The sequence below is a fragment of the Salvelinus sp. IW2-2015 genome, unplaced genomic scaffold, assembly GCF_002910315.2.
Source record: "Salvelinus sp. IW2-2015 unplaced genomic scaffold, ASM291031v2 Un_scaffold588, whole genome shotgun sequence".
Lineage (NCBI taxonomy): Eukaryota > Metazoa > Chordata > Actinopteri > Salmoniformes > Salmonidae > Salvelinus > Salvelinus sp. IW2-2015.
Window position 1 is genome coordinate 111,898 of NW_019942580.1, and position 17,015 is coordinate 128,912.

The window sequence follows — 17,015 nt, forward strand, 5'->3', positions numbered from 1 at the left end:
AGGAGACCTGTCATGGTTCAGAGTCACAGCCCCCCCGGTTTAGTGCATCTAGACTTACTGTAACATGCTAACCAGGATCTTTGTTCTTCGGCTTTGACAGATCATTTAACACAAGATGGACTTTTGTATTAGGCATGATTTATGGTTTATTTGCAGGATGGGCTTCTTTTGTGCCCCAGGAAGCCACATTTCCGTGCATAACAATGTGTGTTTGTCAAGCTGCACCGAATTAATCCAAATTGAGTATGTAACCGACACAACCAACTGGATCAGAGAAGACGTCAATGGATGTTGTTTAGTTTGAGGTTCAAGCTTTGTCCTCTCTTCTCCTTTCTACTTGTCATGAGTTTCACGTCAGGTAAAGAAACTTGCAGAAAAGACTCAATTAAACATGACAGAAATTAATGGGAACATTTTTGCAGAAGAAAGGATCCCCCTCCCCTCATTAGAATATCCCACTTCTATTTAAAACCTGATTTTCCCTCATTCTGGCTCTTGCAGTCGTACAAAACTGGGAGTGAGTCACTCCATTATAGACACTTCCTGTCTCCTTTCTCTTCCTCTCACAGTCCTGCAGGAAGTTCAGACTGAGTGCCTCCAAATCTGTGCTTCAATGACAGTCTCACTGCTCCATGTATCGATAATTAAAACTCGCACATTTCAGTTTTTCAACCTCCTTACTCGTCATCTCATTTACTTTGTAATTGTGTACACCCCACTCCTCCCCCCCAAATCCGRGACGCTGGAAATGTTGTGGGTGGCACTTGGATGTATGGCCAAACAAACAATATCCCAGAAGCATCAGGTTTGAGTGGAGAAAAGCCCTCTTCTGTGAAAGAGTGATACAGATACACGCCCCCCTCTACCACTGACTCATGGTTATTGTTCCAGTCCTCTCACAGGTTATTAATACAAAAAACAAGTTAATGTTAGTCAGTCAGTCTGACAGGGAGCATGTCAATATTCACAGAAACGGTCATATAGATCTAGACTGCTCCTTTAGTTTTTGTTAGATTTTTTTAATCTACGGTTCAGATTACTTCGTCTAATATTCTGCTATTGGTCAGGGGACTACACCGCTTATGTTATTTTAATTATTTTACATAAGTATAGCAATAATTGCTTTTAATGTTGTAGTGGAATGACTTGACCTCAGGAAGAATGGCTTAAAGTCATGAAATTGTCATTGATATGACAAGATTTCTGAGACGGCATATAATTTCATTTATTCATATTGAAGTATGATTCATGTATGCTAAAAAGACCTGTTGCAAGCTGTAATTATTGAGATAGAACATTTCCCTGGTCAAGATCCTGTTTGGATACAAGAGTTGCTCGACTTATTAAATCCTACCGACCCCTTTACTTTGGTCCTGTATCTCTAATCATATCTTATTCGTGTGCTAACGTTCCTCAGATCTTTATTGCTTGCCTTTAAAGGCCCAGTGCAGCCAAAATTAAGTTTTCACTGTGTTTTGTATCATATTGTACGACAGATAATGAAAAATAACATTGTGAAAGTTTGAAAAAAATGTATCATTGTTATTTCCTGATAGTTGCTGGTTGAAAATACAATGTACACAGGACCTTCTAATCATCCTGTTTGCATGGGAAGGAGTTTCGGCTTGCCTGGTAACCAATTTACTGCATGGTGATGTCAATAGACCAATAACAAAGAGTTCCAAACCTCTCTGCCAATAACAGCTAGTTTTAAGTTCACCCCTCGCCACGCAGACCACTCCCAGACAGTCTTAGCAAAATTCTTCCTTGAGAAACTAAAAAGCAATTTTTGTCAATTTTAATGGAAAACTATCACAGTAGGGTACTTAATTGTTACCCGGAAATGATTTGATATTGATATAAAAACGTCTGCATTGGGCCTTTAAAGATTTTGAAAGCCAAGCCGCTACCCCATTGACTCGCACACCTTGGACTTCCAACCAGTCTTTAGAAGCTTAATTATTTAGGAATGCTGCATCTTAAAGATCAATTGGATAATTAAGATAATTGGAGAGAGAAGAACGCTTTTATAGCCCCGCTCTGCATTAAATCAATTACATTAACTCTGCATTGTTGCTTTCTATGGTTAAAGTTAAGTCTATAGATGCTAGTGAGTGAAATCACAGCTTTTTACTYCTCCACCATTTCCTCTTCCCTCTGGCTTCCCCCTAGCTCTTAAATTATAATGATCTACCTCATTATGCCGCATTCTTTGTCATTCATTCTAAAGAAATTGCAGATCATCTGTATCTCATTCTTTCCTTGTTTGGATTGAGAATGGATATTGTGGTTTAATCCTCTAAATTGATGAGTTTGTACATCTTTGATAAAGACATCTCTTCCCTCTTTCTGGTTAACATTGCTTGACACTCTGAATGACTGCTTGTCTTGAAAGTGAGCGTTATTACTTTGGGCCAACTGGATTCCATCACAAATGTTTGATATTTTTCATTTTTTATGTATTCATTTTTACATAATTTGTCTGAATCCATTAGGGTTGTTGCATATCTGAACATATTGTGGTTTATTTTTAACAAAGAGTGGGATCACTTTGTATTAAAACTACCTGTATACTGTATTTGGACAGTGCACTAACCCCATAAATTAACCATAATTTCCCTACAGCAGCAACCACATCTCCTGATACAGCTTAAAATGTTATTCTGAATATAATATTGAAACTGCCACCTCTACAGTCAGCATCCAAAAGGCATTAACGCTTCACCAGCACGTCTTTTCCTGCTCCCCTAATTGTGCTGTTTACCCGATTTGGAGAGGGTTATTCATTTCCTAGACAGCTTAACTGTGAATGTGCCTTTGGATCATTGTTTAATAAAGGGGATTTCATACCCTAGCTGGGCAGAAGTTCTTATGCATTCTGAGTGAGAGCTGAGTTCGTTGTGCGGTTTACTTCCCCCCTTGTCAAAATTGTTCAGCAGGAGATGAGACAGTGAGGCCAGAATTGTCACATTTGGATAAATAGGCCTAGTGACAGACAGACAGGCTGAGAATTCTCTTCCCCACTGTGAGCCAGCAGCAACCAGCTGTTTCCTTTTCCTGCAGTGTGAAGGTTTTGAAATGTAATCCTGACAAGACTTTTTTGCCATAGAAAATACATAATTTTCTTGCTAAATGGTTCCGGACATCCCTCACGGATTTAAGCACTTGATTTTAACATTTTAACAGGCTAATGTCACAATTTTGTATTTATTTCATCCTTCATCGGTGGTGGATTAGACTAATTACTGTATTTTTCATTCCACTTCCAACATTTGAGTTAATGGAGTGGTGTGAAATGATACACGATGCTTCCCTCCCACTCAAACCTTCCCTTAATGATTTGAATTTCAGTGTTCTGGCCAGAGTATCAAGCCCAGGCCAGGCTTCTACACAGACAAAATTATTAACTATTAACCAAATCCCTTTCAAGTCCACTTGTCATGTTTAATTGAGTGCCCTCAAAATAGGCAGTATAGAAGTGATGTAATGATTAAAGTTGGTCATAGTCAAGTCCAGCGGTGTCCAGTCCTCCCTTCCTTGCTGCCTGTCTGATGCAACCGCATCCCTAATTAAAGCAATTAAGTCAATCCATCAAACCATTAAGAGGCTGGACAAGGCCACAAATTCCCTGCCAACTTAATAGAGGAGAGGGGGGAACATGTTAGTGAGTGTACCTGAGACGCAAGCTAATTAGCTCTGGGAATGAAAAACAACTATCAGAAGTTTGAGGTTTGCTTACTCTGATGAACTTCTGTTGACTTCTTTCTTCTGATCTGCAGAGCCTAAGTCGGGATAAGACATTCCAGTCGGACAACGAGGGTAACCAGGTTTTCAAAGAACACAGGTGGGCTGCCTTCAAGGGCTCTTCTATTTAATATATGCCATTTAGCAGACACTTTTTTCCAAAGCGAACTTAGTCATGCGGCATACATTTTACATATGGGTGGTCCTGGGAATCGAAGGCACTATCCTGGCATTGTAGTGTAGTAATATTTGATATGTGTATATGTTTGATATACAGTATATTATATATACATCACATGCGACTCGTAATAAGACAAGCATTTTAATAGGCTAATTGTTATATGACTCCATAAAGATCATTTCAATTTACAAGCAAGGATTAGGCAATGAGTTGACGTTGACTAGCAAGAATTCGTCTGAGAATTGTATTTATCAAAGGCAGATATTTCATTAACAWTGTACAATGAATGGATTCACATACAATGCATGAAGCTTAAGTTACAAACCATTACAAAGCATACTTCTTGGCATATACAGTGCATTCGGAAAGTATTCAGACCCCTTGACTTTTCCATATTTTGTTACATTACAGCCTTATTCTAAAATAGATTAAATAATWATTTTTCCTCGTCAATCTACACGCAATACCCCATAACGAAGAAGTGAAAATACGTTTTTAGAAATGTTTGCAAATGTATTAAAAATTATCGGATACCTTATTTATATAAGTATTCCGACCCTTTGCTATGAGACTCGAAATTGAGCTCAGGTGCTTCCTGTTTCCATTGATCATCCTTGGGATTTTTCTACAACTTGATTGGATTCCACCTGTGGTAAATTTAATTGATTGGACATGATTTTGAAAGGCACACACGCCTATATAAGGTCCCACAGTTGACACTGCATGTCAGAGCAAAAACCAAGCCATGAGGTTGAAGGAATTGTCCGTAGAGCGCCGAGACAGGATTGTGTCGAGGTACAGATCTGGGGAAGGGTACCAAAAATGTCTGCAGCATTGAAGGTCCCCAAGAACACAGTGGCCTCCATCATTCTTAAATGGAAGAAGTTTTGAACCACCAAGACTCTTCCTAGAGCTGGCCGCCCGGCCAAACTGAGCAATCGGGGGAGAGGTTCCTTGCTTAGGGAYGTGACCAATAACCCGATGGTCACTCTGACAGAGCTCCGTAGTTCCTCTGTGGAGATGGGAGAACCTTCCAGAAGGACAACCGTCTCTGCAGCACTCCACCAATCAGGCCTTTATGGTAGAGAGGCCAGACAGAAGCCTCTCTTCAGTAAAAGGCACATGACAGCCGCTTGGAGGTTCCCAAAAGGCACCTAAAGGACTCTCAGACCATGAGAAACAAGATTCTCTGGTCTGATTGAACTCTTTTGCCTGAAAGCCAAGTTTCATGTCTGGAGGAAACCTGGCACCATCCAGGTGGCAGCATCATGCTGTGGGGATTTRTTTTACCGGCAAGGACTGGGAGACTCAGAGGGGAAAGATGAACTGAGCAAACTACAGAGAGATTTTTGATGAAAACCTACTCCAGAGCGCTCAGGACCTCAGACTGTGGCGAAGGTTCACCTTCCAGCAGGACAACGTCTCTAAGCACACAGCCAATACAACGCAGAAGTGGTTTCGGGACAAGTCTCTGAATGTCCTTGAATGGCCCAGCCAGAGTCTGGACTTGAACCGGATCGAACTACTGGAGAGATCTGAAAATAGCTGTGCAGCGATGCTCAACATCCAAGCTGACATAGCTTGAGAGGATCTGCAGAGAAGAAGTTAAAGCTGTCATCAAGGTAAAGGGTGGCTAACCATGACTGCATGGCCATGCACGCCTCCAACTTGATCATCAAGTTTGCAGACGACACAAAAGTTGTAGGCTTGATCACCAACAACGACTAGACAGCCAATAGGGAGGAGGTGAGGGCACTCGGAGTGTGGTGTCAGGAAAACAACCTCTCACTAATATTCAACAAAACAAAGGAGATGATCATGGACTTCAGGAAACAGCAGAGGGAGCACCCCCCTATCCACATCGACGGGACAGCAGTGGAGAAGGTGGAAAGGTTTAAGTTCCTCGGCATACACATCATGGACAAACTGAAATGGTCCACCCACACAGACAGTGTGGTAAAGAAGGCGCAACAGCGCCTCTTTAACCTCAGGAGGCTGAAGAAATTTAACAGATGCACAATAGAGAGCATCCTGTCGGGCTGTATCACTGCCTGGTTCGGCAACTGCACCGACCACAACCGCACGTCTCTCCAGAGGGTGGTGCGGTCTGCCCAACGCATCACCGGGGGCAAACTACCTGCCCTCCAAGACACCTACAGCACCCGATGTCACAGGAAGGCCAAAAAGATAATCAAGGACAACAACCCCCGAGCCACTGCCTGTTCACCCCGCTACCATCCAGAAGGCGAGGTCAGTACAGTTGCGTCAAAGCTGGGACCGAGAGACTGAAAAATAGCTTCTATCAAGGCCATCAGACTGTTAAACAGCCATCACTAACACAGAGAGGCTGCTGCCTACATACAGACTTGAAATCATTAGACACTCTAACAAATGGATCACTAGTCACTTTATTAATGCCACTTTAATAATGATGTAATAAATCATGTTTCTTAAATTACTCATCCCGTATGTATATACTGTATTTTATACCATCTTTTGCATCTCGTCTATGCCGGTCGGTCATGGCCCATCCATATATTTATATGTACATATTCTTATTCCATCCCTTCTCTTAGATTTGTGTGTATTAGGTAGTTGTTGTGGAATTGTTAGATGACTTGTTAGATATTGCTGCACTGTCAGAACTAGAAGCACAAGCATTTCGCTACATTCGCAATAACATCTGCTAACCATGTGTATGTGACCAATAACATTTTATTTGACTGAAGAATCGCAAATATATAATATATTTTGATTTGTTTAACAGTTTTTTTTTTGTTACTACATGATTCCATATGTGTTATTTCATAGTTGGTGTCTTCCCTATTATTCTTCAATGTAGAAAATAGTAAAAAATTAAATAAAAAATACTGCAATGAGTAGGTGTGTCCAGACTTTTGACTGGTACTATATTTGTTCAGATCCTTTACTCAGTACTTTGTTGAAGCCCCTTTGGCAGCGATTACATTCTTGGGTCTTCTTGGGTATGATGCTACAAGCTTGACATCTGTATTTGGGGGGTTTCTCCCATTCTTCTCTGCAGATCCTCTCAAGCTCTGTCAGGTTGGATGGGGAGCATTGCTGCACAGCTATTTTCAGGTCTCTCCAGAGATGCTCGATCGGGTACAAGTCCGGGCTATGACTGGGCCACTCAAGAACATTGAGGCTTGTCGCTTTGTCTTTATGGGATATTGTGTGTAGATTYATGAGGGGGAAAAAATCTGTAATACATTTTATAATAAGTCTGTAATGTAACAAAATATTAAAGGGTCTAAATACTTTCTGAATGCACTGTAACCGTCAAACCCGTTTTTAAATAGGCCTATACTACAACCATTTTAAGGAAACAAATATTTATTTACTTTTGTTTTCATGTAGATGAACTTTACCTTTTAGCGGGAGTGTTTACTAATGATTATAAGCAATTGTTTTGCTAACTTAACCTGTCTATTAAACATTCTACATCTCCTCGTTCCAACTGTCCTTTCTTTTATACAATGCCCGTTTTCATTGCTTGCTACTTGCTACTACTGGTATAATTTCACACAGAATCTTTTCTTAATCTTTAGACTAATCAACGTTGATGAGACCCAGTCCTGGCCCATATGCTGCCCTAGGCGAGGCAAAACAAAAATGCTGCCCTTCTATCCCTGCAGAATAGTAGCCTATGCTATAGCCTACAGTGTCAGCCACAATGCACCTTTATGAATGCCCATGTGGTAGCCTACCGTTTGTAAAACAGACTATTTACTCTTAATCCCTGTCATTTGGTTGCATACATTTCTGTTAATGCATGTATTAATTACAGTAATTTACCATTCTCGGAATGGAGCGTCTGCAAAATTGAATTTTGCCACTTGACTTGTTTGGTGCTTAATACACTACTTGACCAAAAGTATGTGGACATCTGCTCGTCGAACATCTCATTCCAAAATCATGGGCATTAATATGGAGTTGGTCTCCCCTTTGCTGCTATAACAGCCTCCACTCTTCTGGGAAGGCTTACCACTAGATGTTGGAACATTGCTGCGGGGACTTGCTTCCATTCAGCCACAAGAGCATTAGTGAGGTTGGGCACTGATATTGGGCGATTAGGCCTGGCTTGCATTCGGCGTTACAATTCATCCCAAAGGTCTTCGATGGGGTTGAGGTCAGTGCTCTGTGCAGGCCAGTCAAGTTCTTCCACACCAATCTCGACAAACCATTTCTGTATGGACCTCACTTTGTGCACGGGTGCATTGTCATGCCAAAACAGGAAATGGCCATCCACAAAGTTGGAAGTACAGAATTGTCTAGAATGCCATTGTTTGCTGTAGCATTAAGATTTCCCTTCACTGGAACTAAGGGGCCTAGCCCAAACCATGAAAAACAGCCCCAGACCATTATTCCTCCTCCACCAAACTTCACAGTTGGCACTATGCTTTGGGGTAGGTAGCGTTCTCCTGCCATCTACCCAAACCCAGCTTCAGCCGTCGAACTGCTAGATGGTGAAGCATGATTCATCACTCCAGAGTTCAATGACGGCGATCTTTACACCATGCAAGCCGACACTTGGCATTGCGCATGGTGGTCTTAGGCTTGTGTGAGGCTGCTCGGCCATGGAAATTTCTTCAAGCTCCCGACAGTTCCCAATAGTTCTTGTGCTTGCGTTACTTCCAGAGGTAGTTTGGAACTCGGTTGTGAGTGTTGCAACCGAGGACATATTTTTATGCGCTACTGGCTTCAGCACTTGTTTGTCCCATTTTGGGAGCTTGTGTGACCTACCACTTCGCGGCTGAGATGTTGTTTCTCCTAGACGTTGCCATTTCACAATAACAGCACTTACAGTTGACCGGGACAGCTCTAGCAGGGCAGAAATTTGACAAACTGACTTGTTGGAAAGGTGGCTGGCATCCTATGACGGTGCCACGTTGAAAGTCACTGAGCTCTTCAGTAATACCATTCTACTGCCAATGTTTGTCTATGGAGATTGCATGGCTGTGTGCTCGGTTTTATACACATCCGCAACGGGTGTGGCTGAAATAGTCGAATCCACTAATTTGAAGGGGTGTCCAAATACTTTTGTATATATAGTGTATATCCCTGTTTTGGTACCATACCTGGAATGTGCATACATGGTAATTCGGTTGTCTGTAATGTGTGAACAGAAGCAAGATAACAATGCTGAAACTCTGCTGTAAGAAAACAGGTTCGCTACACTCGCATTAACATCTGCTAACCATGTGTATGTGACAAATACATTTGATGTGATTTTGATTTGATTTGAAATGCTAGGTTTTTTTCCTCCAGCAATGGCTTTTGTCCTCCCTTGTGATGTAACTGGACTAAAGCCTAGAGACGCATGTCATTTGTAAGGAAACTAACAATAGCATTTAAGAAATCAGGAGAAAGAATCCGATCAGAACTGGAGAAATAAAACATCTGATATAACGCACTTGCTGAAATTGAGATTTTGTGTGACTCTAGATTACATCCATTATTTACTTGGTTAATAATGGAAAAGCTTAGACAAATGTTGACCCCAAACATGATGTTTGAGAAACCTATTTTATTAAGTGGTGATCTCCCTTTCCACTCAACCCTCCACAGGAAGCTAGTGACCTGTCTGTCTGTGTCTATGGACGGCACTCTCCTCCTCTCGGGCTCCCACGACGAGACCATACGACTGGGACATCCAAAGCAAGCAGAGCAGCCGTAGCATCAACCACAAAGGTAAGCTTGAATGACCCCTCGTCTCAACAAACCCTTGTCTCACCTCAGTGGTCCAAACCCATCTCTTCAGTTCAGCCGTTGAGACATTGATTTCTCCCCCAACACCCTGAGTCATACATCACCTAATCTGCCGAGACTGAATGGGATGCATGAGATAACGAGCTGCAGTAGTTCCAGTCTTTGGGTTTTCGTCACTCGTTATATAGACTTTTCAGGATTGGGTGAATGCGGTGCTTAAACGTCTTCGCTTCGAGTACTTTGTGCGTTTGCCCACACGGATCAGAAGGGGAGGGGGATTTGGCTCAGTTTCCTTTTGCGAGGGTGGAGACTTTGTAAACTGCTGGAACTCTCAATTTCTAACACGTATAGACCCAGAAGTTAAGCACACATCTGACCCAATGACGCAAGATTTTACTTCTGGGTTGACCAAGATTATACATCACCCTGCCCCCCGGCCCGTGTTAGAAAACCTTTCCACTGTTGCCCTTCCTTGAGGTCATGGAGTGTACGGTTTGACATGCAGGCCCTTCGGCCTGTACTATGCTCCAGGTGCCGGCTTTGTCTGCTCGTGCTCTCCGTCTCTCTTACTGGGCGCCAACGGCAGACGCCAAACTCAATTCCCTTCTTGCTCTATGCTTTGGGTTCAGCTTTGGCTGTTGTGTAGTGGTACGCTGATGTGTTTATTTATGTTTGCTCTTAATATTACTTTGTGAAGCAGATATAGAGGGCTTGCAGTTGCGTCACAAATCACCTGACAACCGCGCCATGTTGGAAGTCTGTTGGAAGCAGATCTACTAAGCTAATTGTTAAAAGAATGAAGATAATGTGTTCAAAGATACAGTTAATGACTATAAGGGAGCTGAGCTCTCAAAGTAGAGAGTTGTTTTTTTCTRCGTGGAGTTACCATCACATTGAGGCGTCTGGTCTTTCTATGGGCCACAGCACCCACTCAGTGTGACGGTGGAGTCCCTTTCTGTTCATTAAGTGCTTTTAGAGAACTGGGATTTGGTTGCATCACTGGGCAGGTTGCGAACTCATTTTGTTTTAATAGGATGTTTCTGTTTATTCAGCCACTGTGACTGGTTGGCTGTCTATCAGTTTTGGCCGGATGGAGGAAGTAACGACGTTCAACAGCACTTTTATTGAACTGTCTTCTGGGATAACTAAATGGAACCATGGCCTTGCCAGATCTTTTTTGGCAGTGCAATCTCTTGTTTTTTAGGGTTGGAGCTTGGTGTTATTTACCTCTGTCGAGTTTGTTGGTTTGCGTCATTATATGGCAGTCATCTGACTTTCTAAAGAGAAGGCTGAGAGGGTCATGCTGGGTGTTGTTCAGCGGTTTTATTTATTAAACACACAAAAACACACATTTCACTCACACAGCTGGAAAGGCACACTCCCCATTGCTGACCACCATCTGCAAAGCCTCAGAGCTGATCAACACTGCTCTGGAACTGAAATGATTGGGCTGTCAGAAAACACCACTAGCCCAGAGAGCTGTTTTCAGGTAATAAATTCTTCCTTGAAAATAATCGAGCAGTATATCAAGTCAAGAAGCAGCAGGCGAGTATTGAAATGTGAGAATGAATCTAATGATTCGGGTTTTAGCATGCCATTGTTGTGAGGGTGTTCAATGCAGGCCTCGCTAAAGAAGACAGGAATTTATTTGTTAAGCGATAATGCACTGCTTATGTGCATTCCACTCCTGTCATGCTAAACATTTTTGGCACTTGACACGGAGTACATAGACTGGAATGTTAGCACTAAACAGAGACTGGCGACCAGGCTTATAATTAGGCTAGATGATAAAGTTCAACATCAACAACCTATTTATTTTATGTAATTTGCTATGTGGTTTTTTAGTCAACTCCATTATTTAAATATTACAATGGAAATTTAATTGAAAATAATCTTTAATGACATCATCAGATTTGGACTATTCAACAACCCCAGTAGCAAAACAAGAGAAAACCACAAACTTTAGACTGCGGTCTATTTTCATACAGTAAATAAACAGCCCGTAACACTTGCACTAGTCAACTATGAACAACTGTGAACACAACCACCACGCCGAAATTTATAGATGGATGTCAACTCTGTCTCCCCCGAGGGTGTCCATGGGCTGCATTCTGTGTCAGAGGCTCTCAACCTCTCTCCAGACGTCCTCCCATCCCCCACCTTGTCTTCCTCAAGGATCAGTGAAGAGGGTCAGTTCAGCCTGTAATTGAGTCGTCAGAAGGTCCCGGGCACCCCTCCCAAGCTCTAGCCCAGTTTCCCCAGCTCTGTTCTGGGAATGCAGTTATTGGCCCTCAGGCCTGCCTGATCATGGAGGCAATAAAAAAACATTCACAGCCCTTTTGCTCTAAGCTCCGCGGCTCGACCGGCACAAATCGGAAGAGCAGTGGTAGAAAATCAGAGCCACTGACAAGTGACAGGATGTTTATGGAATGGTGGCTTTGAAAACAAGGCTGTTGAAGAAATTAGGTGTACGGTCAATGTGCTTTAAACTAACTTCAGTTCAAATTATTTAGCATTTGGATTATTTAACAGATCATACCAGTCCCCCATAAACGTTTTTGTCTATTAAACTAAAAACGTCAGTGAAGAACACTTTTTTCCAGTCCTGTCTGGTCCAGCGACAGTGAGTTTGTGCCCATAGGCTGTTGCCGGTGATGTCTGGTAAGGAACTCCTTACAACAGGCCTACAAGCCCTCAGTCTAGCCTCTCTCAGCCTAATGCGGACAGTCTGAYCACTGATGGAAAGATTGTGCGTTCCTGGTGTAACTCGGGCAGTTGTTGTTGTTGCCATCCTGTAGGTGTGATGTTCGGCTGTAACGATCCAGTGCAGGTGTTGTTACACGTGGTCTGGCACTGCGAGGTCAATCAGCTGTCTGTCCTGTCTCCCTGTAGTGCTGTCTTACAGGCTGACTACACTGCTCGCGTCACGTGCGTGAGCGTTGCAAAATACATTTAGAAATCTATATTATTAAATTATTGCACCCACACTGCTCGCGCTTGTGAGCAACGAGCGTCTGCGTTGCCAGGGGCTAAAATAGAAGTCCGTTCTATTTGTGACGCAGATCACGCTGCAAGTCCTGCCTCCCCCATCTCCTCATTGGTTTATAGAAGCAGGTACCCACGTGCCATCTCCTCATTGGTTATACCCACATGCGTGACTGAGAGACCAACGAGGTCAGTGGCGGTAATGCACCTAATTTATGAAAGTTGCCAATCGCAATATAATGTCAAGAGAAGAAAAAGCCTAGAAGGAGGAATGATGACTGGAAACGATTCGGTTGACCGTTTTATGTGTGGATTAACTGTTGGAGTAGAGGACCTTGTGCATTTCAGGTAAAATAACAACTCAATGTTTACATCCCAGGACAAATTAGCCAGTAACAGCACGCTAGCTAAATAGGACAAATTAGCTAGCAAGCTAGCTAGCTAAATTTACATTAATGTTTAATGCTTTTTGACCTGTTCCCAAAATAATGTAATTGCTTCAGAATTTTTGACATTTTAACGTGCGTGTCGTGATGGCATTTTGGTGTAGGGGACAAAATAAATGTATGCACGATGGCGCACGCATTCAGCCGGTTCGGGTTCCATGTTAGACGTCTCACAGTACGGACATTGCAATTTATTGCTCTATCCACATCTGCAGTCATGCCTCTCATGCCTCTTTTCAGCATGCCTAAGGCACATTCACGCAGATAAGCAGGGACCCTGGGCATCTTTCTTTTGGTGTTTTTCAGAGTCAGTAGAAAGGCCTCTTTAGTGTCCTAAGTTTTCATAACTGTGACCTTAATTGCCTACCGTCTGTAAGCTGTTAGTGTCTTAACAACCGTTCCACATGTGCATGTTTATTAATTGTTTATGGTTCATTGGTCAAGCATGGAAACAGTGTTTAAACCCTTTACAATGAAGATCTGTGAAGTTATTTGGATTTTTACGAATTATCTTTGAAAGACAGGGTACTGAAAAACAGACGTTTCTTTTTTTGCTGAGTTTATGATGGTACCATTGGTGTGAGTGGTCGGAGGACAAAACAGAGGCCTCAACCTATATCCTACTTCTTGATTATTTATATTATTATTATTATCTATATTATTATTATTATCTATTAGTATTATCATTCATATCTATATTATTATTATCTATTTTTATCATCTATATTATGATCTATATTATTTTTAGTATTATAATAATCTATATTATTATTATTATTATCTTTATTATAAATATAATCTATATTATTTTTATTATTATAATAATCTATAATCTCTGCAGATCAGATGCCAAATAAATTAATGTCGGACTCAACTTTCCAGCATGGGCCCTAGGGTAGAAAACTAGAATGACTTAGTGTGCATTAACACGGTCATTCAGGACCGGTCGGTAGAGAAGCACATCAGTGTTGTAGTCCTCTCACATCCCCCTGCCACTTTGCCACAAACTGCTTTGGCATAAACTGCTGCACTTTCCTTTTCAGCCCTTGTTATATGCTGCTTAAAGAGTGATTGAGGCTGGCACCTCAGTGGGACATCCCACTTAGAAGAGGACAAGAGCCTTGTGTCAAAGTCATTGTGTGGCAGCAGCCTGCCCTATACCATTACTGCTTAGTGAGCACTTGCTTCACCACCATTAGATACTGGCATGGCATTACAATTAGAACTCATCAAAAAGTTCATTTACACAAGTTTACATAGTTATGAAAGGAATTTTTCTCTTACTGCCTGGTTTGTATCTGGAAACACAAGATGTGTCCTTTTTAAAGCTAGATATCCTTATTTGACAAAACAGCCACGTCTGTTTTGGGATATTACAACAACAAAGAAGTTACTGCAAACAACGAGCAAAGTTGCAGGAGAAATTGGTTTCTGAAAATCATCCCATCAGGATTGTCTCTGTTCAGTTTGGTGGTTGCTGTTGTATGTAGTGAGTGCATGGCCAAAATGTTGTATTTCTAATATCAATGTGTTAGACGTTCATTTCATATATACTCTACTCATACACAATTCAAACACCACTGATCTTTTAACCCGCATCACATTTCATAGTACTCTCAACGTGAGAAAACGTTGTCAAGCAGAGGCGCTACCACAGGAATTTGACCAAAAGCAAGTGCAACATTTATCTTCCTCCAACTTCCATATCGTTATCTTGATAATTGTTTAGATTATCTCCATATCAATATTGTTATCTGATAATTGTTTAGATTATCTCCATATTCGTATCTTGATAATTGTTTAGATTATCTCATATCGTTATCTTGATAATTGTTTAGATTATCTCCATATCGTTATCTTGATAATTGTTTAGATTATCTCCATATCGTTATCTTGATAATTGTTTAGATTATCTCCATATCGTTATCTTGATAATTGTTTAGATTATCTCCATATCGTTATCTTGATAATTGTTTAGATATTCCATATCGTTATCTTGAATATTGTTTAGATTATCTCCATATCGTTATCTTGATAATTGTTTCGATTATCTCCATATCGTTATTTGATAATTTTTCGATTATCTCCATATCGTTATCTTGATAATTGTTTCGATTATCTCCATATCGTTATCTTGATAATTGTTTAGATTATCTCCATAAGCGCCTGGACCTGATTGTATGGTTTCCGCCGAGGGCATCGATAGATATTATGTGGGCTGGAGCAGAGCTTGTCGAGTGCTCCCCTCTCACACATCTCTGCACCCCTGCTACTGTGATCCTGCTTGGCAGCTGGTAGAATTTCCGAGTGTATGTTGGAGGGGCCCGGACCATTAGTGTAATTCCAAGAGTGGAGCCAAGTCCCAGGGATCGATATCTGTAATTGAGTGGGAGATAATTAGCCAGCCCTTATTACTACAACAAGGAATAAATATACTCTCCTCAGTTACCCCATACACAAACTACATTTTAAACAGGGCCCAATTCTTGGATGTGGTGAAATACAGGTACAGTGGAGCAAAAAAGTATTTAGTCAGCCACCAATTGTGCAAGTTCTCCCACTTAAAAAGATGAGAGAGGCCTGTAATTTTTCATAGGTACACTTCAACTATGACAGACAAAATGAGAAAAAAAATCCAGAAAATCACATTGTAGGATTTTTAATGAATTTATTTGCAAATTATGGTGTAATAAGTATTTGGTCACCTACAAACAAGCAAGATTTCTGGCTCTCACAGACCTGTAACTTCTTCTTTAAGAGGCTCCTCTGTCCTCCACTCGTTACCTGTATTAATGGCACCTGTTTGAACTTGTTATCAGTATAAAAGACACCTGTCCACAACCTCAAACAGTCACACTCCCAAACTCCACTATGGCCAAGACCAAAGAGGACACCAGAAAACAAAATTGTAGACCTGCACCAGGCTGGGAAGACTGAATCTGCAATAGGTAAGCAGCTTGGTTTGAAGAAATCAACTGTGGAGCAATTATAGGAAATGGAAGACATACAAGACCACTGATAATCTCCCTCGATCTGGGGCTCCACGCAAGATCTCACCCCCTGGGGTCAAAATGATCACAAGAACGGTGAGCAAAAATCCCAGAACCACACGGGCGGTGAAGTGAATGACCTGCAGAGAGCTGGGACCAAAGTAACAAAGCCTACCATCAGTAACACACTACGCCGCCAGGGACTCAAATCCTGCAGTGCCAGACGTGTCCCCCTGCTTAAGCCAGTACATGTCCAGGCCTGTCTGAAGTTTCCTAGAGAGCATTTGGATGATCCAGAAGAAGATTGGAGAATGTCATATGGTCAGATGAAACCAAAATAGAACTTTTTGGTAAAAACTCAACTCGTCGTGTTTGGAGGACAAAGAATGCTGAGTTGCATCCAAGAGAACACCATACCTACTGTGAAGCATGGGGGTGGAAACATAATGCTTTGGGGCTGTTTTTCTGCAAAGGGACCAGGACGACTGATCCGTGTAAAGGAAAGAATGAATGGGGCCATGTATCGTGAGATTTTGAGTGAAAACCTCCTTCCATCAGCAAGGGCATTGAAGATGAGACGTGGCTGGGTCTTTCAGCATGACAATGATCCCAAACACACACCGGGGCAACGAAGGAGTGGCTTCGTAAGAAGCATTTCAAGGTCCTGGAGTGGCCTAGCCAGTCTCCAGATCTCAACCCCAATAGAAAATCTTTGGAGGGAGTTGAAAAGTCCATGTTGCCCAGCAACAGCCCCAAAACATCACTGCTCTAGAGGAGATCTGCATGGAGGAATGGGCCAAAAACACCAGCAACAGTGTGTGAAACCCTTGTGAAGACTTACAGAAAAACGTTTGAGACCTCTGTCAATTGCCAACAAAGGGTATATAACAAAGTATTGAGATAAACTTTTGTTATTGACCAAATACTTATTTTTCCACA

The 17,015-nt window shown here is 41.7% G+C and overlaps 1 pseudogene; it reads left to right on the forward strand.

The window, feature by feature from the left end:
- LOC112068597 (WD repeat-containing protein 18-like) overlaps window positions 1-17,015 on the forward strand; it is an 81,068-nt pseudogene that overhangs the window by 41,000 nt on the left and 23,053 nt on the right.